The sequence below is a fragment of the Ambystoma mexicanum genome, chromosome 1p, assembly GCF_040938575.1.
Source record: "Ambystoma mexicanum isolate Mex_15411 chromosome 1p, UKY_AmexF1_1, whole genome shotgun sequence".
Classification (NCBI taxonomy): Eukaryota; Metazoa; Chordata; class Amphibia; order Caudata; family Ambystomatidae; genus Ambystoma; species Ambystoma mexicanum.
In genome coordinates this window covers 357,750,253-357,775,605 of record NC_090921.1, presented here as the reverse complement: position 1 = coordinate 357,775,605, position 25,353 = coordinate 357,750,253, and the positions used below count along the sequence as shown (strand labels likewise).

Below are 25,353 nucleotides of genomic sequence, written 5' to 3'. Positions count from 1 at the left end.
CGCAGTGGCAGAGTTTAAAAAAATCTGCAAAAAAACGGGTGCTTGCAGACAGGCCAACCCCACCCTAACCTTGAGCAGATTGTGTGATTCTGGAATATTCTTTGACCTGTGTTTGACTCCCGATTCATCTAGTTGGAATTCCTGGTCAGACGTTAGGCGGGACTACAGGTGCCCGTGGGCAGTATCTGGATATTTGGTTTCTCTCTGTAATTTGAGTATGGTAGACGTGCACCATAATGACCGCTAAGTCTAAAAGGCAGATGCCAGGAACCCTAGCAAGTCATAGATTTTGGTGAGCAGGTGCCACCTTTGCCTAATCCAGTGGCCAGTGGTAGTCTGACCGGCCTGAGTGAAACTGCATGCACTCCCCTATGCTGCTCTATCCTTGGCTACTCCCCCCATTCCCCAGCCTATTACTGCCTTTCATAGCAAGACTGCAGGCTTTGTAGGGGCTGATGGAGTGCACAGGCCCTGCAGCTGTTTCCATGCGTCCCCCATGCTCTGCCTGTCTACCCAGCCTTTTTGCCTTTCACAGCAGTGCTAGGCATTAGGTCAGTGGAGTGCAGGTAAAGTGGAGATTGGCTTTCCTGCCTTGCACATACCCCACCGCTTTCTCACTTCACAAGGTAGCAGTATCTAGGAGCTGGGTAGAACTGGGGGAGTGTGGATGCAGCAAGTATCTGTGGGTGTGGCATCTCAAAGTCGTGACAGCTCATTGGGGTGCGAGGCACAAGGATCCGAGACACTGTGTCTAGCTCTCCTACAAGGAAGCTTCTGGAACTCCCTTCTTTACCCTGCTGCCCACATTATGCTCTGAGTGAACGCTCCACACTACATGTGGGATAGATTGTGGAGTGTCAAGGCACCGAAAATAACAATAGGCCTCATTACGAGGTTGCCGGTATCCTGGCAATAGAACCTCCAGGATATCGGAAAATGGAGATACCGTTTCCGGCGCTCGGTCCAACGGCATTGCCACCAGATTCCGAGTGCCAGAATGACCGTGTAAATTCCCATTCATGGAGTTCCATAGGACTCCATAAGGGGATTTGCCATCATTACTGGTGCCGGTAATGAGGGATTTTATGCCAGTAGGGCGCCTGGTTTACCTCCAGCTGGAGGTAACCCAGGTGCCCCACCGGCAAACCCATAGTCTGGAGGTCCGGTAAAGTGCCGGTAACCACAATACCGGCACTTTTTTTAAACGGACCGCCCGACTCGTATTGAGGCCCATTAATGTGTATCTGTCTGTGCTTCCACGTATCATATTCACTTTAACATCTGCCTTCGCTTTCTCAAGGTGGTGTTAAAGTGCCACGCCGAAGCCAAAACTAAAAAGAGACCTGTGCGTTTACAGAGTGACTTCTGCTGGGCTGTTGCACTGCAATGCCCCGTCGTGGCCTCCGCCATCACCCTGCATTCACTGTCAGCGCGATAGTGCATGCATGCATTAATCTGCAGCTCCACGAAGGAGACTGCCAGGCTTTCTGTGGCCCCTGCAGCTGGCAGCCAATGGTATTTCCTATTACCGTCATATCACACCGGCCTGAAATGATCTTTTTTATAGGTGGCCCACGCCCAAAAATGAGAGTCCTGCCCATGCACAAAAAAAAAAAAACACCGCGGCGGATGCAACAAGGTAGCCGGACACCTTCGGCCAGGCAACTGGGGGGGGGGGGGGTTACCTGGTGATACCCTGGCGTCAGCAAGGAAGGCGGACATCAACACGAGAACTCACGCCGACATGGCAACAATTGCAGGACCCCCGTCTGACGGCGGAGAGAATTGACAGGCGAAAATACTGCAGCGTGCCTCCGTAGCTAGCCGTGCTTTCGGCCGCCTCCTGGCTGCTCCGGTCCACTTCCGCGCGGGGAGAAGCTGGCCGCCTCTGCATCCTTGCCCATGTTCCGTGTCCTGGGGGAGGGGGGCGGAATCTCACTGCCGGTACCGCACAGACCTGCAGTCCCCCCACCCCCGAGGAAGTTCCGAAACATCTGCGGGAGACCGGACCCCTTCCCCCGCCTGCCCTCGCGATTCCCAGCGCGCCATTCACCCCCCGCCGCCTATCTTCATGCCTTCATAGTGATTGATTTATATAAACAATTTAAGTACAATGTTTGCTTCTGGGTGCCATCCCCCGCCGCCCCCCCCATATTTGTCATCCCTCGGGACATTGTGAAGGGCTGTCCTATGACTGCGGACTCCAGCCAAGAAAATTCATTCAGTTCCAGCGTCTGCTCTAAGCAGATTTAACAGAAAGGGGAGGGGGGTGCTTTCGACGGCTTGGTAATTGACTTTTGCCAAAGCTGCGTGGACATGACTGTTTATAATGCACCCGGGGGGATACGAACCCTGGGTTCCTAAACATCACACCGGCATGCGATCTAGTCACGAAATTCCCTTTTAGCGTTTTTTTTTCTCCCAGGGTTGGGGGGAGGGATGTGATGTCGGTGGACTGCAGTACCGAAGGCTGAGATACAGGGCTCGGGAGCAGCACATGCGAAGGGCTGGCTGGGTGGGATAACGTTGCTGGGAAATGCAATTTCCTCTGCGCCAGGCGTGAAGTGTGTGCAGCTGCCCACTGGAGCGTGCAGAATGCACAAGCGGCAGAGAAACACACGCCACTTAGGAACGATTTCCCCGTGGTTGCAAGAGTGAAGGTCAAACGTTACGCAGAAATAGACTCTGGCGGAAGAGCGATGGACTGCTGTTTGGCCGCCAGGGGCCCGGTGGTCACCTTGCTCTGTAATGTGTTGCTTGAATGCAGCTGACACTTCTATTAATTTGATTGCTTTGCATTATTCTTTTGAAATGTGTCAGAGCCGCAGGTATTCGGAAATGGAGTCACGCCTGCTGCTGGTTTTGAGGGCTATCAGGGCCAGCTCAATAACACAAACCGTTCTCTGTTTGTGGACATGCATACAAGATGGCGGAGTCACTAAAGGGTGATTGGTTGGATACGTTGGTCAATTGTAACCGGGCATCAACTTGGTTCTCGAAACACAGGCTTTGATTTTTAAAACTTTTTTGTTTTTACAAGCTTGGGTAGTGCAAAGATTGATGAAGAGGTGAACACTTTGTACCCCCGCGCAAAGTGCTATGTCCCCTCTGTTGTATGTAGTCTAGAGAGCGGTGTGGAGTGCAGGGTTGGGTTGTGCGGTTTAGAAAAGGGAACAATGCCTCACGCCGTCTTTAGGATGCTGCTGCTGGCAGCTGAAGAGTGCCGGTGAAGGGGAAAGTGGGGGGCCTGAGATTGCACCCCATTCTGGGGTTTACCAACCTCCTTCCATATCTATCCCTCTTATCTCTGCCTCCCTGACAAGCAGGAGACTCTCCATGGAGACTATTGATGGCCATAACCTACTTGAAAATTCCGATATTGAGGGCACAAAGCCCGACCAACACATTTTAAACAAAGCCTCCGCCCCTCCAACTCCCAAGTTGCAAAAACCTGTCTGCCTGCCAGAGAAGCATGGATGACCACAAACCTGAATGCTATGTATGTTCCCCCGAGGTAAACATGTCACCAGTCTCCTCACTGGCATACATTCTCCAACCCTGCAAGGACAACCAGTCACCTGCAGCGCCCAAGTCAAAAGCCTTGGAGTCACCATCCTAGTCCTTTGACTATTCACCCCATTGACCAGTAGTAATATTGGACTATACCAACAACTGCAGATTGGGTGTTGCCAGTTCCTTGTAATGTGGCCGGCCGAACCTTCAATCATCCCACCTCCATGTACTCTGAAATACATACGATATATCGACAACTATCCCAGGACTGGCCCTGTGGCTCCATCATACTGACCCTAAAGACACCTCACTACCTCCACATCAAATACCCTCTGCCTCATTCAGAAATACATCCACGCAAAAACAACACAAAGCATAACAGCACATTTCTCATCCATCTAAAGCCTAGTCATTCCAAACTGTGCCCCCCTACACCCACTCCCAGAATGCCGTCTAGGAAACAAAGGGTGAGAGGTTTACTTCCTGTTTAAGTGAAACTGACTCTCCGTTGTGACCCACTAAAGTTAGAAGAAATGTTGGCTACTCTGCTGAAAGAGATGGATTCCTGCAAACCTTATATGGAATCAAGAATAATTTTATGCCTTGGAGAAAACGTCTTCATTGTACTATAGATTAAATCAAGTATTTGCTTAAACCATAAACTCTATTCATACATCTAAAAGAGACAGTCTAGAATGTTTTATATATCAATATTTAAGGAACTATTCTACTTTGATCCATACAAAATTGCCAAAAGAATGTATTCTATTCAAACAATATATCAAAACAGCTCACACAAAGGGAAAAAAACAAACATACATAATAGATAATTTCCAATACATCGTCGTTCCTATTATATTGCAGACCAAGACTGAAATATAACATTTCAACAAGTCTAAGCATATTTCATACTTCAGAGGATGAACAGTATAGATTGAACCCTGGGATATAGGTTGTTACCATTCAGCAAGCACATTTGTTTTCGCAATTTAAGAGATGTTTACTCCATTATTTCAGAAATGCTAGCCTCTTATAACACTTCCACTTGTTGCATAATCCTAGCAGGAAGAGTAAAATCCTTTTTTAGCGATAGTAAATCATGCATCCTTTAATCCTATTTAAATTTCATATACCTCCAGCCGAGCATAGAGTTTCTTCTGAGATTCTGAGATGTGCTGCTTTGAATCCCTTGATCCTAATCCTTCAAAGTACCTGCTCCAGCTCTTTGGGCACAGAAAATAAACTGGCAATGTCTAACCGCAAAGAGACAAACCAAATTCGAAGAGTTCAGGGATTAGTCACATGTATTAAATTGGTCCCAACCCATATTAATCTTACATTTATTTTCAATAAATATGAAGTAACTGTTGTTCTAATGATTGAACCTTGATGTCTAAGGATTTCACTGTAGATTAGCAGCTTCAGTGGATCATTTATAGGACAATAAGCAAGAGCTTTTGTCCATCGAAGGACTGGCTGGCACTTTTCCTATCTTCGGTCTGTTATCTGCAGTGTTGCATTGAGTACCATAACATGCACTTTGTAGCATTACTATACCATTGGCACATTCCTTGGGTTCTTCCTTTCAAAAATAGCTACTTTGTTTTTTTGGAGATCCTCATAACAAACAACACCATCTATATGTAATGGCGGGACCTGGTGTTATACTTATCAAGACTTGTTACCTCTAAATTACTTCCATATTCCAGTGCAACACACTGCAGATCATTGTGCTTTCTCATCCTGTCTATAGTATGTGTCCCCAAATAGGAATATGTGTTACTCGCTATTAGTCAGCAGGCATTTGGCCTGCTGACCATCTAAAGGAGAGAATTTGTTTGCACACATTAACCAATACCTCAACTTCTCCAGACATCGCCTCAACACTCAACTGATCCACCCTTCTACCTTCCTGATGCTGATCTCTTGGTCTGTCACCTCCCCTTCCTCTGATCTCTCTAATGGTGTGAGACACACAGGTACTGCATAAGAGCAAACTGGCACAAGGAGGGGATAGAAACTGGCACTGAAAACTCATTAGTTAAGGGACAATTAAGGTGATCAGATTTAATGCAACAAAACCCTTGAAATTAAGCATATGTGGGAAATGATGATCACCTTAACTCGGCGGCCCCTATTGATGACCCCTAGAATCTAACAACACGTTGTTTATAGAGCGCTAATGCCCAAGCCCTTTACATTGAACACGTGTACAAACAATATCACCCAACATTTATCAACCTTTGAAGGACCAAAGGCTGTAATAAGTGATGCCATATATGTTGTAATTAGTGATGTTGCCAGTTATGTCATTAGTGATGTAATCTATGATGTCATCATTGTGGTCATATGCTGTGCAACAAAGGGTGGCAAGTCAAGGTGGTTTTGCCAGAATTGTCTGTCGAATTTCACGGGTGTTGTTGTGTTACATTTTCACCTTAACGCCCCTGCAACTAAAGTTCTTTCCCTGAATTTCAAAGGTTGTGTCACAATTTATTGCTCACCCTAATGTCCCTGCGCAGAGTTCGGCAGAGTTCAGTCTGCAGGAGACCTTTGACAAGTGAGGAGCTGCAGCGACGGGCTTCTCTTCTTGTGGTTTTTTTTTTCTGTCAATCCTGGTGTTGGTGTGGCTTTAAGGAAAAAAAGCCCAACCAACCTTAAAAACCACAGGAACGCGCGGAGCGCGCGCGGAGTTCGGCAGAGTTCAGTCTGCAGTCTGCAGGAGAGGAGAGGTGAGGTGAGTCGGATCATGCAAGATGCTGGCCCACAAACGCGCCTAAAAGCTAAAAACAATAGGGGTAAATCCCAGGAATTAGCTCCCCTTGCCGCGACACTGGAGCTTTCCAACTCCAGTGTAAACTACACCGACTCGCACGAGCTGCTCACAAATATGCAAACACCTAGCTCACCTGCCTTAACAAATAGAAACCCTTATGGTAACTCTCCAGGTTCGCCCACTCCAGACTCACGTACAACATGCACTCCTATGCAAGCTCTTAGTCAGATGCTAGATGACAATTCGATGTCCATCGATAGAGCACAATCAAACGAGACACTAAGGGCGAAAGAGGGGAGGGGAGAAGAAAATGCTGAGAAGATTCACCGGCTCTCGACATTAGTGATTGCGAGTTTGAACACCTGGACCCTTGACAAGCTTGCAAGTAAATTCACTGTTTCTAATGAGTCTAATGACCAAACTCCTCCCAGTCCCTCGAGACTCACAGACCAACCTGTAAAAGACATTTGCTCGAGCGCACAACAAGCGCCTCGAGTAGAAACGCTAATAGACTTGGACCAAACTCAAGAGTCAAATAATGACATGAGGTGCGCCGATCTGGTAACATCCAATGGAAAGAATCAACTAGACAAAACTGTTTCACCACGGCCCTCTAGGTTAGATAAATCAGACAGAGAACTGTTAGAAGTCTCAATTGCCCTGTCACCATTGACACGGCCAAATGGAAGCACCCAGGAGGCGCGAAAATTAGCAAACAGCGCTGTACTAGAAGATGAAAATTCCCAGGGACAAGATTGCCTTGATAAATATAAAGACAACATGGAAAATGGCGATTCCTCAAACCCAGCAAGTAGAGATCCCATTGTAGCAAGAAATACGTCACCCATCCCGAATATATTTCCGACAAACACAAGTACGATCGAACGGCTAGCCAAGATGAGAGTGGCAAAATCCAAATGGAAATTGGATTATGAAAGAGACATCGCCTCTCCTGTAAATAAAACACAGAATGTTGTCAGTGATGAAAGGATCTCTAATGATAGACTGATGCAAAAACCCACAGTACATGTCGCAAAAATTCTGCGACACATGCAAGCGGAGGACATGGGCACATGCCCACCAAAAATAGATCCGCCCCTTACAACGGTATGTGTTCATAACCTGACTCACGAAGAAGCCGCAAGGGAATCGCAGCTAATGAAGAAAATGAAAGAAGACTTCGAACAAATAAAGCAAAAACTAACAGAAACCCATTTGAAATTGAAAAAAAAAGGACAGACGCACCAGTAGTAATGACTGGGAGCTACACAACTCTAACATTCTGGAAAATAGCAGCTTCACACATCCAGCACGTCAATGTACACAATCATCTTCTTCACAAAAAAAGGACGAGCTAGTGTATGTAACAAATACAATGCCAAAAAAAAACTTAAACACAAGCATGGCGGAAAAGACTTTTGATACCACAACTGCAAGCAAATATCATAACGATTCAAGTGGCTTAGCTAATAACGAAGAAAAAAAAAGGCCACCTCCAAACCAAACATATCAACGGCCGCTGCCATTCAAATACACAACAATGTGCTAGCTGCCACCTCCTTGGCTCTCATTCCTTTCACCAAGCTATATGAATCGCTTGGTGACGGGATCACGACACAGGGCTCCATGCTAACCAACATAAACGAAAAACTAAACAAAATGGAAATTCAAAATGGTGAGCTACTAGCACGCATGGAAAAGGAAATAGAACAAACAGCGGCTTGGCAATCAAGGCTAACCTATCTAGCAATGCGCGACAATCATGAGAAGGAAATCCTGATGAAGGCTGTGCTAGAATGTATGTCATGGCTGCGGCACAGAGAAGATAAAAAGGAAAAAAATGAAATTCACGGTACCAAAGAAGCAAAGACAGTGGTCGTCAGGACCAATGACACGACCGGGCATGCAGTTGTAGCCCCCTACAAAAAATGCGCTGCATCAGTAAGCACACAAACCTTCATAGAACCCGGGCAGCCTTTACAGTTGGAACAAAAGGCGGCAGGAACGAACGACAAATTAGCAACACGGGTCGTGGTAGTGGAAAGTGATCACGACCCCCAACAAGTGCAAGAACCAAACATCCCACCTCAAGCAAGTCAGCTCCCGTCGACTTCGAACCATCAAAATCCAGTAAAAACTGCCCTACCAGCCTCACAAACTGATGCGCATGACCCGACTGGAAAAAAAAATACACCCTTGACGTTCGACATGTTTAAAGGTCCAGCGAAGTCGACTTTATTCATTCTAAGCAAAGAAACTAAAGAAAAGGACGTAAAGACAGGAAAAAAGAGCACAAATACTAAAAAGGCAGGAGCAAAGAAGCATACGACTAGTTCCAGAAAATTCTTAAGAAATCTGACGACTCCCACCAGGCCTAGTTTGTTTGACCGTGAAGTTTTAAAACCGACAGCCCATGCAAAGAAAAAGCAAAAAGTTTCGAATGATATCAATGAGCAAACGGTACCCGATAAAGGAAACTTGAAAAAACGAGCTCGTCGTGAGTCGGAAGGTAGTGAACTCCACTCCACACCTTCATCAATCGATCTCGCAGATCTTTCCACCTACTCAGTGAGTTCGGAGGACGAAGCTAGTCAAATGACGTCGTCGAGTCCTGACAAAAACAGAAGTCAACACCTGGCAACTACGTCTGAGCAGACAAACCAACAAAAAAGACCAAATCGGAAAAGAAAACAAGACGAAAACTCAGACCTAAACCTGGGCCCACCCTCAAAAGTAGTAGACAAACAGGCACTCAACAATCCGGCAAAGTCCCCAAGACTCAGCAGCAATGATGGCTTTCAGCAGGGAAAAACCCACAAGCAAACTGCTGCTGTGACGACACCAAACGCACACACCAACTTAAACCCAAATCCCAAATTCACAGCAGCTCAACGATCCAAAATAAATAGAAGTGTGCACATCGAAAAAAATAAGGAGACAAATGAATCCGTGAGTAAACTGAGACTCGAGAATGTACTGGCAGACAATGATTCAATGAATCTAAATCGCCGGAACATCCTAAACTTACTGCAGAGTGTTCCTGCTCTACGGACCATAACTACAGATGACATCAAAATTGTAGAATATGTGTCCGAACGCAGCATCGACATAGTACTGCTGCATATAAAATCTCACGCAGTGCGCCAAGCAATTCTGGCAGCTTCAGAAGAACTGTTGTTTTTTGGATTTGAAGTAAAACAAGAAGCGGCTTCGCCAAAATTTTTTCCAAGAGACAACCAAAGATCCTCCCCAAACGAAAAAGCTAAGGATCTGGTAAGAGCGAAGCTCAGCGAAACGATGAAACTTTCTACAAACCCCTCTAAATTCAGAAATAATGGAGACACGAAGAGAAACGGAAACACCTCTGCCACAAGATCGGAAAGAAATCCAGTTTAGCAATGAATGGACATAAAGAGAGATCACTCAACATCCTGGAATACAAGAGGTTTTGACCATCTTTTCAACGAGTTCTCAATAGACCTAGAACTGAATCTGATCATATGTTTGCAAGAAACTTGGTTGCGTGAGACACCCACGAGAGATGGCTACCTAGTTCTCGCAAACCCTGCAATCAAAAACAGGCTGGGGCGCCCATTTTCTGGGCTGATAACGATGGTCAAACAAGGAAAAGGGTGGGAAGTGATCAAATCAAAAAATCCAAACTCATTTGTACAAAGCACACTGTTACAACTAAAATGCCACGCAGCTGAAGCAAGGAAACATATGTTAGTAGTTAATATATACTGGAACCCAGTTAAGATTTCAACTAAACATTTCATTAATACAATAACAGCAATAATAGATCAAGGACAGCTCAAACATAATGACCTGAAGATTCTAATATGCGGCGATTTAAATCTTGCTGATCTAATCGATACACAACTTCGATCAAATGCAAGCTTCACTACAGGAGAAATTGGTTCAATCAGATGTAAAAAATGGACTCGGGCCATGCAAATAAGGAATTGCATGATGACAAATGGAAGCCTAACAGGTGACTTTCCGCCTCATCATACGTGGCATAACATGGGCCTACACAAAACCTTGGATTACATCTGGGTCTCTGCAAATCTCTGGGACCAAGTTCTCGATCTTTCCATGCATACAACGACAAGAAGCGATCACGATGCGCTAGTGCTTCTTTGGCAAACGGACCAGTACACCGCTGACAGGATTCATACTGGTTCCCTCGAAACAAATCAAGCTGGCAATCGCCTGAGATTAAATAGAAAACAAATCTCAAATATGACTGCGAAACTACGATCGGAGAATGACGAGGTAGTACCTCTGGTAAACTATACGCCTCTGCTGATGCAATTTCATTTACCCAAAGGAAGGAAAACAAGTAACAACGTACAACATAAATATAAGTGGAGTACACTGATCAACGAAAAAAAAAAAGAGGTACGGAAAGACATAAGAAAACTAAAGAAAAACTTCGGCCCACAAACTCTACTGCTGATTAAAAAAAGAAAACAACAATACCATAATTGGAAAAAATCCTTTGCCTCAATGAGGGATCAGGAAAGAGGAGCGCTGATGTTAAAATTAATAGTAAAAAAAAAAATTCAAGTGAAACCTGGGCGATCTTGAATAACGAAGCTCCGTTTCAGAACTTAAAGCTGGCTAATGGGGTAGCCGAGGCGACTTGGGTAGATCATTTCTCAAAACTATTCTTCACCAACAGTGAATGCACAGACAATGACAACTATATCACTCAAGTAAAGTGGGACACGTCTGAGCAACTTGAAGACATAAACAAAAAAATCTCAAAACTCAAAAACTCTAGAGCGGCTGGACCAGACGGAATTAGTAACGTAATGCTAAAAAAAAATATAAAATAGAATGGTCCTGCTTCATTGAGATTGTATTTAATCACATCACAACGGAAAAAAAAGTCCCTCAGTCATGGACCATGGCAATAATAGTGCCAATCTATAAAAAAGGCCTACGCGAGGACCCCTCCAACTACCGACCAATCGCGTTGTTAGACACGATTGGTAAAATAATGGCATCCTTTCTGCAGCAGAAGTTAGCAAACTGGGCCGCGAATTCAAACCGCCTGGACCTTCGACAAACTGGGTTCACCAAAGGAGTGGGGACCGAAGTGAACCTAGTAATATTGAACTTGTTAAAACTAGAAGCGCTAAAACAAAAAAGAAACATACACCTAGCTTTTGTCGATATGCGTCAAGCGTTCGACTCGATAAACCGTGAGCTACTGTGGAAGAAATTGAGGAGCTGGGGCTGCCCCGAAGAGATCTTACAGCCTATAATTGCTCTGCATACAAACACCTCAATCAGGGTACGACTGAACCAACAAGGAGACCTGACAACTCCCATTGTGACAAACACGGGCGTGAAACAAGGGTGCCCTCTAGCTGCGCTGCTCTTCAAGCTCTTTATCGCTGGTATCCCAACTGCTTTAAACCAAGTAAATTGCTTTCCTCCGAAAGTAAATGGCCATCAAATAAGAGGTGTCACATACACTGACGATATAGTCCTAGCCGACCAAACGCAGATTGGCCTACAAAGGCTGCTAACAGCGCTTGACAATTACATGCGCAAAAATAAACTGCGCATTTGCACAGCAAAGACCAAGATTTTGTCAATTGGTTCGACAGCAGGAAAAAGGAATAACAACTACAAATGGTCAATTGCAGCGGAAACTATAGAAAAAACAAAAGAAATACGATATTTGGGCATTTTATTTAACACATCAATAAGAGAATGGGCATGGTCAAAAGATCTAATACAGCGGACCCTGACATTTGCACTACAAGCTACAAAACTGCATAGACTATACGGGAAATTTACGATGCTACCCGTACGGGAATTTTACCAACTAAAGGTAACACCGGCACTAACGTATGGCGCAGAATCCGCTTGGAATCTACATCACAGAATATGGCCATACCTAGAAGGTACATTTTGGAGAAAGGTTTTGAGGCTACCAAATTACATCTCTGTGATCAAAATTCGAAATGAGCTGGTATTAGACTCCCTGCAAGGAACAGTCCTATGGAAATCAATATCACTCCTAAGGAAAATGAACTTAAGCCCTCCAGAACCGGCTTACGAAATCTTCAAAAACTGCCACAGCGAGCACACGAGTTCTCTGATAAATGATTGGAAAGAAAGCGTTAAAAAAATACTAGTCAGCGCAGATATCACCTTGGAGATGTTGATAAATCGCCCTGAAACTGCAAAAAAATAAATAAAACAATGGCAATGGATTCTAAACACAGAACGATACAATAACTTAGCATCTGCATTATACCTGGGACCAGCTGCAAATGGGCTAGACTCAATACCGGCGTACATAAAACAATTTCCATCAAGACACCATCGTGACAGTTTTATGAAACTGCGTCTAAATGCCTGCAGAACAAAAGATCAACTATTCAGAACACACGCCAAGGATACAGGTGACAGACAACCTATGCAGAGTATGTAAGGGCAAAGTAGAAACTACCAAACATTTAATAATTGAATATGCGGACCTTAAGAGCCAACGAACACTACACCTAGGGAAATACGCCCCGAGGAACTCAAATATGGAAGATTGGTGGTTTTATATCCTTGGAGGGAAAAACGTACCGCTGACCTGTCGAATAATTGACTATTTGGATGAAATCTTGAAAGACGATGTCAAAGGGGATGCTGAAAACAAAAGACAATGCTAAAGTCTGTGACAAGTGATTGCGTTTTGTATCTTGTGGTAAAATCTGTGAGAAGAGTTTTTTTTTTTGTTTTAAAAAGTTTGTAAACCAAACTATAAAATTACAAAATAAAAAAAAAAAATAAATAATGTCCCTGCAACTAAAGGTTTTTCTCTGAGTTTACATACATATACAACATTCAATAAACAATTAGTGTAATATACGCAGTCGAAAATCTATTATTACTGAACCCAATAAAAGTAGTTTAGGGGCTCCTAATTAGCTAAAGGGTAGGAGGTAGTAGCTGTTAGATATGTTCACTAGAAAATAGAGACTTCACTTTAGAAAATTAAAATGTAATGATAAAAACATAAACCCTGTTTTCAGCCTAGTCGCATTAATTTTCCCACAGTGAGAAAACGCAGTTTTTGAAAAGCCGTGGCGTGAAAACGGCATGTAGATGTGCACCAAATAACACATACTTTAAGGAACTGGATAAAGCATTCACCCTATACTAATTCATTCTACATGTTCCATGCCAAACACGCAAAACTGGAAATGTAAAGACTTATAATTAAACCTTCCCTAAATTAGTAATAGCATTACAATGTCTATACTTCAATATTTACTTTCTAATCTTCATTTCTTTTCTAACTGTTTTTTTGGGCATATTAACCAGTCTTCAAATTCTTACATTATATATTATCATAATGCACACATGCACATACTTTCTTTCGTATGTGATGATTTTTTATAAATGTGTTCATGTGATGTTATTACAGTAAGGAGCAATGTAAATTTAAAAGTGAACATTCACTATTTTCATAAAACTTGCTATTAAACATGTTTATCTATCTATTTTTATTTACTACTAAATATACTTATTATATTATATTTGAAATAACTGAAATACATTTACCAGAATCTGGTACTTTTCCTGCAATGAAGTATTGTAATTGTTTACTAAGACACAATATTCAAACCGCATGTGTAACATAACATATTTTTATTTTAAACTTTAAAAATTGATAAGTACTACATATGAATGCTCTACATATAATCATATCCTACTTCTGTATCAATGTATTGTTCCATTTCATGTTGTTATTATTTTAAGTGTAATAAAATAAAATATGTATCAAAAGAGGTCAACAAATAATTCTCAATTATTTAATCAGTAATGTAACATTTGATGTAATTATTGATCTCAGTGATGTCATGCATGCTGTAATTAGTGATGTCACCAGTGAAGTTATCAGTGATGTCCTCTGTGATGTCATCATTGTAGTCATACGCTGTGCAAAGAGGGATCGCATAGTTATGGTGGAATTGCTTGAAATGGCCTTTAGCCATGGGCAGTATCAATGGCCTAACATGTTGCATAGATTGTTTCTCACTAGCTATGGCCTTCAGCTATGGCCTCTGTGCGTGTTGCACTAATATCTTGAATTTGGGCCCACTAGCCATGGCCAGTGGAAATATTAAACCATTACTTTGTTGCCAGACACCCATTGACGCCTGCCTAGAATATGTAGGCACTGCAAATGTGAAACCTTTTTTTTCCTAACTCCTTATTCCCTCGATCATTTCACAGTAATCATTTTCAATAACAGAAATTCTTGCGGTAGAGTAGTGGTTCACTGAGTCCCACAATAACGGGAACAATTACCCAGAATTAAAAAGTCTTCCATGTCCTCAAAGGCACTCAACATGGGTCCCCCTTCATTTTCCCAGGTCCCCTCACTGCACTCAATTTCTTTTTCCCTCCTTACCCGTCTCCCATTACACCCTATAAAACATCACATCGCATGACGCACATTTTTGATTTTGTGTGCATTGCTAATGTAATCTCGTGAGCATCCTATGGTCTTGCATTGTAAACCAAAAATGTTCTACCTGTAACTGGCTCCCCAAACCAACCCCAAATCCTCAACTTCACATGGTGTCTACTTTCTGGGAGAAACCTGAGGGGGTTCTCACTGGTAGACCCCGGGAATCCTTTGTTCAGGTGGCCAGGGGAGGGCCATCGCAATTGGATCCCAATCCTGTGGGCGGACAAGCAAGGAAATATCACCTGGGCAAGGGACCCTTGGGACCCGTGGAAGGAACGCCCTTGGGCAAGAGGCGGTATCCCCTTTTTTATGATAGACTGCTACCCGACAACCCCTGAGTCTTTATGGGATGTTGCCACCACAGTCTCATCCTGCCCCAGTACTTTCCTTTAAGAAAAGGCAGGAGAAAACACATTCATCTACCATGATACACCTGTTCTCCCCTTTCTGACAACAACCAGCCCTCCTCTTCAGTTAAAAACTACAAGCCCCATAATCCATGTTTTATTGTTGACAAACCTTTTTATAATTATTCAACTGACTTGCTCCCAAGATCTACAACTCACTACTTTTACCAGAATCCCCTTTATTCAATCTGTCCTCCAAATACTGTGAAGAAGAAAACGCAACAAGGAGGAATGAGGATTACCCATGGGAATCCCTCGGCCATTGACTCCTATGGAGTGCCGCCATTTTGTCACACTAATGAGGCCAGGCAGATTAAGGCAGGCCTAACCCTAACTACACACCTGCAGCCTGTTAATATCTCAGAGGCGTAGCCAGGATTATCTAGCAAATGGGGCCTGAATCTAATGTAGTTGGTCCCACTGCACTGACAAAAATATCTGTAAATGCCCACACAGCGCCGCTGAGTGGGCATTTACAGATTTTGGGTGGGCCTTGCCCCTCAGGCCCTACCCTGTCTACGCCTCTGCAAAAGGGGCCTGCAAAGAGAGAGCAGGAAGTTGCTCTTGGGAGCAGAGAAGGGAGGCTACAAGGTTGAGTCCGGCAGAGGATCCCTACCACAGACCCAAGCACACCAAGAAGCAGGAGGGAGCAGACGAAGCCATGGAGAGTGCCCAAAATAGGAGGAAGGGCGAGGTGCTGAGCCAGTACCTGTGTGGGGCTACAGCATAGCTAAGGAACCTTACCTCCCCAGGGCTAAAGAAGGCAGACTGAAGCCTGCTGGTTGTGTTTACTGCAAAGATTGCTTTCCCTGAGCATGTGAAAGGAGGTACATGTGCAGAAGGGGCAGGTGGTGAGACCCTGACCTCCTACCAGAACCCCACCCCACCCAGGGAGCTACCACTAGCGCCACGGTAGCCAACTAAGTCTCGTGACGGATGAAGATAGGAACCTGGTAAGCATATTGGTGGCTTGAATGGGGGAGTGAAGCAGAAGGGATACTCGAGTGTGAGAAAGGGATATCCAGAGAATATATAAAGCAACTACAAGTCCCAAGAGGCATTGGGGCGAACGTGAAAACCAGTACAGCTCGAACACGGCAGAGGGAAGCGTACAAAAAGAATGATGAGAGCGGCAAAAGGGTCAGAGTGGTTAGGCTAGGGTTCCCGTAAAAGTACTTGCCCACTCGAAAGTCTCTAACACAACAAATAGTGGAAGGCCAAGCGGCTCGAGCCCGACAGAGGGAAGAAAAGGCAGAAGAAACACTGTAAAAGGTTTGAGCCCGACTGGGGGGGAACCTTATGTGATAATAGAACTGTGTGACGCCTGACTGGGGGCTTAAGAGAAAGCCTGACTTGGGTCTTAAGGGAAACCTGACTGGGGCTGACACCTGGACCTGGGTAAGGGAAGAACCTAAGGGGTCTAGAATGACTTTCTTCTTGAACTGTGTTAAAATGGCAATGTGAACCCGACAGAGGGATGCCAGGAGAAAGCTAAGGAAAGTGAATCCCACATTGTGAGAAAACAAAGTGAACAGTGTTATTTTGGCAAATGGGAACCTGGCTGTGGGATACCTATGAATTAGGGTGTACAGTAATACACCCGTGAACATTGTGACGACAAACGTGAACCCGACTGAGGGATTTCCACAGTAAGTTGTTGGTCTGAGACCGACTGAGGGAGGCTAACATTGAGAGAAGGATCAGAACCCGACTGAGGGGGATCGAAGGGTGAAGAGTAATAGCCTGACATGAAGATTAGTAGAAGAAACATTTGTTTTGTGGTTTATGGCACACTAGGCCCTCTAAAGCAACAGACTTTGCATGAAAGAGACTTGGTTCTGAAGGCCCTGATATCGAGAAAAGGAACTGTAACCTTGTGTCGGAGAGAAGTCCAGGAATGTGCTGTGCTCAAGAGTCCCGACTGGTCCCGTGCTAAAAACATGGAGAAGGAAGACCCCAGCCTTAACATCCTGACTTATCATTTTGTGAACACTTCTTTCTTTTCTTGTGAACATTACCCCACACTATTTTGTAGCATAGCGGTAAGGATTGGCAATAGTTTATTTTTAGTATAGGCCCTTTTTATTTGACTATACTCCACTAGGACTCTATTATTATGATTTGACGGTCGTAGATTGCGGCGAGCTTACATTTAGGTTTAGATTAGGCATTTATCTCACCCATTTTACAGTTTAATAAACATCCTTGAACTGTGATCACTTGTGTCTGTCTTACTTTTATACCATGGCTTCCTTACATTTCCCACTCCCATCCTGTAGCCTGATATGATTGGTATTGCTTTTACTATTTATACAGTGGCAACGTCCAGGCCATTTAAGCGCTGTGGTTCAAAACAATCAGTGTTCCCATAGGTATGACTACATAAATAGAAGAGTTTGAGTCTCTTTCTGAAGTCAAGAACGTTATTAGGCTCGGTAAGGTCCTGGGGGAGTTTGTTCCACAGTTTGATGACATCCTTTTTCCTCTCCAAATTGCCTTTTGAGCTCTTTCATTTGTGGCTTCTCCTGGTAATATCGTGGGGCTCAATCACATCGAGCAAAAACAAAAGACAGGTTTTCATTTATGAAAATCCTCTCAGCCCCTCTGCTGCAAAGCACCAAGGCTGATATATATATACACTTCCCTCTTCGCTCCGCGGACAGGACGGTGATTGGGCAAGCAGCTTGCGTGATGTCCGCGGACATCTGATGTGCTCTCTCATTGGATGCGTGAAAGCGTGCAGTGCGTCTGGCTTCAGAGACGCCCGCCATCTTTGTTCCTCGCATGAGAGGCTTTGTATCCCGCCTGCACAGTAAGTCCCCCACCCCCGCTCATGCCCGTGTCTGTCTCCTGTCCCTCCCACCCCCCGCTCATGTCCGTGTGTCTTTCTCCCTCCCGCCCACCGCCGGCTCATGTCCGTGTGTCTTTCTCCCTCCCGCCCACCCCCCGCTCATGTCCGTGTGTCTTTCTCCCTCCCGCCCACCCCCTGCTCTTGCCCCGTGTGTCTCTCCCACCCCCGTGTGTCTCTACCACCCGCTGCTCATGTCTGTGTGGTTCTCCCCACCTGCCGCCCGCTCATGTCCGTGTGTCTCTCCCCACCCGCCGCCCACCCCCTGCTCATGTCCGTATGTCTCTCACCACCTGCCGCCCACCCCCCGCTCATGTCCGTGTGTCTCTCCCCACCCCCGCTCATGTCCGTGTGTCTCTCCCCACCCGCCGCCCACCCCCCGCTCATGCCCCGTGTGTCTCTCCCCCTCCCGCCCACCCCCGCTCATGTCTGTGTGTCTCTCCCCACCCGCGGCCCACCCCCCACTCATGTCCCGTGTGTCTCTCTCCCTCCCCCCTGCCCCCGCTCATGCCCCGTGTGTCTCTCCCCCTCCCGCCCACCCCCCGCTCATGCCCCATGTATCTCTCTCTCCCTCCCCCCACCCATGCCTCGTGTGTCTCTCCCACCCACCCCCCGCTCATGCCCCGTGTGTCTCTCCCCCTCCCGCCCACCCCCGCTCATGCCCCGCGTGTCTCTGCCCTTCCCCCACCCCCCGCTCATGCCTCGTGTGTCTGTCTCCCTACCCCCCACCCCCGCTCTTGCCCCGTGTGTCTGTCGACCTCCCCCCCACCCCCGCTCTTGCCCCGTGTGTCTGTCTCCCTCCCCCCACCCCCGCTCTTGCCCCATGTCTCTTTACCCCTCCCGCCCACCCCCGCTCTTGCCCCGAGTCTCTTTCCCCCTCCCGCCCACCCCCGCTCTTGCCCCGTGTCTCTTTCCCCCTCCCGCCCACCCCCGATATTGGCCCTTGTCTCTTTCCCCCTCCCGCCCACCCCCACCCCCGCTCTTGCCCCGTGTCTCTTTCCCCCTCCCGCCCAACCCCGCTCTTGCCCCGTGTCTCTTCCCCCTCCCGCCCATCTCCGCTCTTGCCCCGTGTCTCTTTCCCACTCCCGCCCACCCCCGCTCTTGCCCCGTGTCTCTTTCCCCCTCCCGCCCACCCCCGCTCTTGCCCCGTGTCTCTTTCCCCCTCCCGCCCAACCCCGCGTCTCTTTCCCCCTCCCGCCCACCCCCGCTCTTGCCCCGTGTCTCTTCCCCCTCCCGCCCACCCCCGCTCTTGCCCCGTGTCTCTTTCCCCCTCCCGCCCACCCCCGCTCTTGCCCCGTGTCTTTCCCCCTCCCTCCCATCCCTGCTCTTGTCCCGTGTCTTTCCCCCTGCCGCCCACCCCCACTCTTGCCCCGTGTCTTTCTCCCTCCCACCCACCCCCGCTCTTGCCCCGTGTCTTTCACCCTCCCGCCCACCCCCGCTCTTGCCCCGTGTCTTTCACCCTCCTGTCCACCCCCGCTCTTGCTCCGTGTCTTTCAACCTCCCGGCCACCCCCGCTCTTGCCCCGTGTCTATCAGCCTCCCGCCCACCCCCGATCATGCCCCTTGTGTCTCTCCCCCTCCCGCCCACCCCTGATCATGCCCCGTGTGTCTCTCTCCCTCCACCCCAACCCCCCGCTCATGCCGCGTGCGTCTCTCTCCCTCCCCCCACCCCCCGCTCATGCCCTGTGTGTCTCTCTCCCCTTACCCCCCACCCCCCGCTCATGCCCCGTGTGTCTCTCTCCCTCCCCCCACGCCCGCTCATGCCCCGTGTTTCTCTCTCCCTTCCGCCCACCCCCCGCTCATGCCCCGTGTGTCTCTCTCCCTCCTGCCCACCCCCCGCACATGCCCCGTGTGTCTCTCTCCCTCCCGCCCACCCCCCACTCATGCCCCGGGTGTCTCTCTCCCTCCCACCCACCCCCGCTCATGCCCCGTGTGTCTCTCCCCCCCACCCCCCGCTCATGCCCCGTGTATCTCTCTCCCTCCCCCCACCCCCGCTCATGCCCCGTGTGTCTCTCACCCCTTCCCCCACCCCCGCTCATGCCCCGTGTCTGTCTTCTGTTCCCCCCGCTCATGCCCCGTGTCTGTCTCCTGTTCTCTCCACACCCCGCTCATGCCCCATGTCTGTGTCCTGTTCCCCCCACCCCCCGCTCATGCCCCGTGTCTATCTCCTGTTGCCCCCCACCCCTCCCGCTCATGCCTGTGTCTGTCTCCTGTTCCCCCCACCCGCTCATGCCCCGTGTCTGTCTCCTGTTCCCCCACACGCTCATGCCCCGTGTCTCTCTCTTGTTGCCCCCCACCCCCCTGCTCATGCCCCGTGTTTGTCTCCTGTTCTCCCCACCCCCTGCTCATGCCCTGTGTCTTTTTCCTGTTCCTCCCACCCCCCGCTCATGCCCCGTGTCTGTCTCCTGTTGCCCCCCACCGCCCCGCTCATGCCCCGTGTCTGTTCTCCCCACCCCCGCTCATGCCCGTGTCTGTTGTTCCCCCCACCCCCCGCTCATGCCCCGTGTCTGTCTCCTGTTCCCCCCACCCCTCGCTCATGTCCCGTGTCTCTCCTGTTGCCCCCCACCCCCGCTCATGCCCCGTGTCTCTCCTGTTGTCCCCCACCCCCCGCTCATGCCCCGTGTCTGTCTCCTGTTGCCCCCCACCCCCCGCTCATGCCCCGTCTCTTTCTCCTGTTGCCCCTCACCTCCCGCTCATGCCCCGTGTCTGTCTCCTGTTGCCCCCCACCCACCGCTCATGCCCCGTGTCTGTCTCCTGTTGCCCTCCACCCCCCACTCATGCCCCGTGTCTGTCTCTGTTGTTCCCCCCACCCCCCGCTCATGCCCCGTGTCTGTCTCCTGTTCCCCCCACCCCCCGCTCATGCCCCGTGTCTCTCTCCTGTTGCCCCCCACCCCCCGCTCATGCCCCGTGTCTGTCTCCTGTACCCCCCACCGCCCGCTCATGCCCCGTGTCTGTCTCCTGTTGCCCCCCCCGCTCATGCCCCGTGTCTGTCTCCGGTTCCCCCCACCCGCTCATGTCCCGTGTCTCTCTCCTGTTGCCCCCCACCCCCCGCTCATGCCCCTTGTCTGTCTCCTGTTGCCCCCCACCCCCTCTCATGCCCCGTGTCTGTCTCCTGTTCTCCCCACCCCCCGCTCATGCTCCATGTCTGTATCCTGTTCCCCCCCACCCCCTGCTCATGCTCCGTGTCTGTCTCCTGTTGCCCTCACCCCCCGCTCATGCCCTGTGTCTGTCTCCTGTTGCCCCCCAACCCCCCGCTCATGCCCCTTGTCTCTCTCCTGTTGCCCCCCACCCCCTGCTCATGCCCCGTGTCTGTCTCCTGTACCCCCCCACCCCCTGCTCATGCTCGTGTCTGTCTCCTGTACCCCCCCACCCCCCTGCTCATGCCCCGTGTCTGTCTCCTGTTCCCCCCACCCGCTCATGTCCCGTGTCTCTCTCCTGTTGCCCCCCACCCCCCGCTCATGCCCCGTGTCTGTCTCCTGCACCCACTCACCCCCCGCTCATGCCCTGTGTCTCTCTCCTGTTGCCCCCCACCCCTTGCTCATGCCCCGTGTCGCTCTCCTGTACCCCCACACCCCCGCTCATGCCCCATGTCTCTCTCCTGTTGCCCCCCACTACCCCGCTCATGCCCCGTGTCTGTCTTCTGTACCCCCCACCCCCCGCTCATGCCCCGTGTCTGTCTCCTGTTCCCCACACCCCCCGCTCATGCCCCATGTCTGTCTCCTCTTGCTCCCACCCATGCCCCGTGTCTGTCTCCTGTACCCCCCACTCCGCGCTCATGCCCGTGTCTCTCTCCTGTTGCCCCCAGACCCCCGCTCATGCCCCGTGTCTGTCTCCTGTTGCCCCCCACCCCCTCGCTCATGCCCCGTGTCTGTCTCCTGTTCTCCTCACCCCCCGCTCATGCCCCGTATCTGTCTCCTGTTCTCCCCACCCCCCGCTCATGCTCCATGTCTGTATCCTGTTCCCCCCCACCCCCTGCTCATGCTCCATGTCTGTCTCGTGTTGCCCTCAACCCCCCGCTCATGCCCTGTGTCTGTCTCCTGTTGCCCCCCACCCCCCGCTCCTGCCCCTTGTCTCTCTCCTGTTGCCCCCCACCCCCTGCTCATGCCCCGTGTCTGTCTCCTGTACCCCCCCACCCCCCGCTCATGCTCGTGTCTGTCTCCTGTACCCCCCACCCCCCTGCTCATGCCCCGTGTCTGTCTCCTGTTCCCCCCACCCGCTCATGTCCCGTGTCTCTCTCCTGTTGCCCCCCACCCCCCGCTCATGCCCCGTGTCTGTCTCCTGCACCCCCCCACCCCCCGCTCATGCCCTGTGTCTCTCTCCTGTTGCCCCCCACCCCTTGCTCATGCCCCGTGTCGCTCTCCTGTACCCCCACACCCCCGCTCATGCCCCATGTCTCTCTCCTGTTGCCCCCCACTACCCCGCTCATGCCCCGTGTCTGTCTTCTGTACCCCCCACCCCCCGCTCATGCCCCGTGTCTGTCTCCTGTTCCCCACACCCCCCGCTCATGCCCCATGCCGTGTCTGTCTCCTGTACCCCCACTCCGCGCTCATGCCCGTGTCTCTCTCCTGTTGCCCCCAGACCCCCGCTCATGCCCCGTGTCTGTCTCCTGTTGCCCCCCACCCCCTCGCTCATGCCCCGTGTCTGTCTCCTGTTCTCCTCACCCCCCGCTCATGCCCCGTGTCTGTCTCCTGTTCCCCCCACCCTCCGCTCATGCCCCGTGTCTCTCTCCTGTTGCCCCCCGCTCATGCCCCGTGTCTTTCTCCTGTACCCCCCCACCCCCGCTCATGCCCCGTGTCTGTCTCCTGTACCCCCCCACCCCCCCGCTCATGCCCCGTGTCTGTCTCCTGTTGCCCCCCCACTCATGCCCCGTGTCTGTCTCCTGTTCCCCCCACCCACTCATGTCCCGTGTCTCTCTCCTGTTGCCCCCCACGCCCCGCTCATGCCCCATGTCTGTCTCCTGCACCCCCCTGCCCCACGCTCATGCCCCGTGTCTCTTTCCTGTTGTCCCCGACTCCCCCGTGTCCTTCACCCTCCCGCCCACCCCCGCTCTTGCCCCGTGTCTATCACCCTCCCGCCCACCCCCGCTCATGCCCCTTGTGTCTCTCCCCCTCCCACCCACCCCCGATCATGCCCCGTGTGTCTCTCTACCTGCCCCCCACCCCCCGCTCATGCCCTGTGTGTCTCTCTCCCCTTACCCCCACCCCCGCTCATGCTCCTGTGTGGCATTACTGACATTCCATCCAGGGTACATTCTGAAAATCTGATGTAGGGATGCGGATATCCCCTGCAGATTATAATAGAATAGCCTAGGTGGAATAGACTAATCCCCCCAGCAAAGTACAGTGTAGTATCCGGTGTGATGGATGCTGTTAGTATTCAGGTTGCAGTGCAGGACTGTGTTTGGGGGCTACTGACACCCTCCCTGCATAATATGTTGGAGGAACCCGTGTGTGGGCTACATATGCCCATGTAGGGTACAGAGGACGACACAGTGCCTCAGACACCTGTATCACTGAAGGGAACTGTGCAGGAGCCTTTTCGGGTCACATTAATAGGCACTGAAGGAAGCAGTGTAAACATTGGTGTGTGGGCCAATGGTATAATATGATATGATATGGCATTTATAACGCACCTATACGCGTTTCAAGGCGGGATGCGTCATGGGAGGGGGAACAGAGGGAAGACAGAGACAGCGATCCTACTAGGCCAAGTGTCATTCAGATCGCACAAGTGCAGGGGAAGGAGGAAGAGGAACAGTGGGGAGTGGGAGGGCGGTGGGGACAGTGCAGTACATGGGGTAATAGAATAAATACAAACAATAAGAGAAGTAGGGACTGCTGGCGGCAAGTGCAAGGGTAAGTTCAGACATCAGGTGTCAAGTGCAGGTGGGGGACTGTAGGGATACAGAAAACAATCCCCAAGTGCGGGGGTTGCCAGGGAGGCAGTGCAGGTGTGTAAATGGCTGGGGAGGGAACCTAGGCACGAGATCAGAAGGGGACCAGGTAACCAGTACAGCTTCAGCCAGGAGTTCAGCAGGGGAGAGCAGGAGATAAAGCAGAAGCAAAGAGTAAGGTTTTGAGGTGCTTCCGGAACCGGAGATGGTCCTCCTCAAGTTTCAGGGAGGAAGGGAGGCTGTTCCAGAGGGAGGCCACAGCCGAAGAAAGAAATCTACCGCCAACTCTTCCTTGGAGAAGCAACTGACACTGAGGGAGTTGGAGGCAGATAAGCAAAGAGCTTGAGAAGGAAGATATTTAGGAAGAGAGAGTTGAAGGTATTGATGCCCCAAGCCCCAGAAGGCCTTGTGGATAATGCAGAGGGTTTTGAACATAATCCTCACAGCCACTGGAGCCAGTGCAGAGATTTAATTCCTGAAGAGATACAAGTCTTGTAGTCCTGTTCTGAATGAGTTGCAGAGGGCGGAGAGTAGAAGCAGGCATATTTAGAAAGAGGCTGTTGCAATAGTCCAGCCTAGAAAGAACCAGAGCTCTGGAGACAGTAGGCCTCATTACAAATCGCCCGGTATGGAAACAACAGTGGCGGTAAACCCACCGCCACCGTTGTTTCCATGCCGGGCGATCACAACTCCTGCAGGCGGGAGGTGATGTTCCCGCCAGGTATGACCTGGCGGGTTTAACACCGCCCGCCTGCAGGCGGACGAGGAAACACCGGCAGCATTACGAGATGCTGCCGGTGTTTCCATGATCCCCATTCCCATTGAGTCCCATAGGTCCCATAGGACTCAAGGGGAATTGGGATTAACACCATTCCGCCTCCGTGATTCCCAGGAAACCGGGGTTGTAATGCCCCGGTAATTCCGGGAATCAGGGAGGCGCAATGGTAATACGAATCCGGCCGTAACCAGGCGGTTTTACCGCCTTGGTTACCGCCGGATTCGTAATGAGGCCCAGTGAGCCTCTGGAGGAAGGAGAGGAAAGGAAGAATACATCTGAGGAGGTGCAGCTGGTAGTGTGACTTCTTAGAGACATCAGAGATGTGAGGAGAGAAGGAAAGTGTGGAGTCGAAGATGACCCCCAAGGTTTTTAACCTCGGAGGTGGGAGCAGGAAGAGGGCTAAGAGAGGCCAGCCAGAGAGTGACAGGAAAGGAGGGAGCGGGTGTGCCAATGAGGCGAATTTCAGTCTTACTGGCATTAAGGCAGAGATCATTGGGGGCATGCCACTCCTGGATAGCAGACAGACAGAGATGAGAGATGGAGAAGAGGTGGCCGAAGGTACCCTGAAAATGAGCTGAGTGTCATCCGCATAGCACTGAAAGTTGGGGCAGAGAGCAGCAATGCGGTGGGCAAGAAGTGCCTGAT

General features: G+C 49.8%; 1 protein-coding gene across 2 annotated transcripts in view; it reads right to left on the bottom strand.

The window, feature by feature from the left end:
* The window catches only part of KCNN1 (potassium calcium-activated channel subfamily N member 1), a 742,449-nt gene that overhangs the window by 642,725 nt on the left and 74,371 nt on the right, over positions 1-25,353 (bottom strand). The window contains exon 1 of one of the 2 annotated variants that reach the window (XM_069648798.1): positions 1,686-1,922. The exons of the other annotated variant lie outside the window; for it this stretch is intronic. The gene's annotated coding sequence lies outside the window, so the exon portion shown is untranslated. Of the gene's footprint in view, positions 1-1,685; positions 1,923-25,353 lie in introns of those variants that run through there. 2 annotated transcript variants of the gene reach the window in all.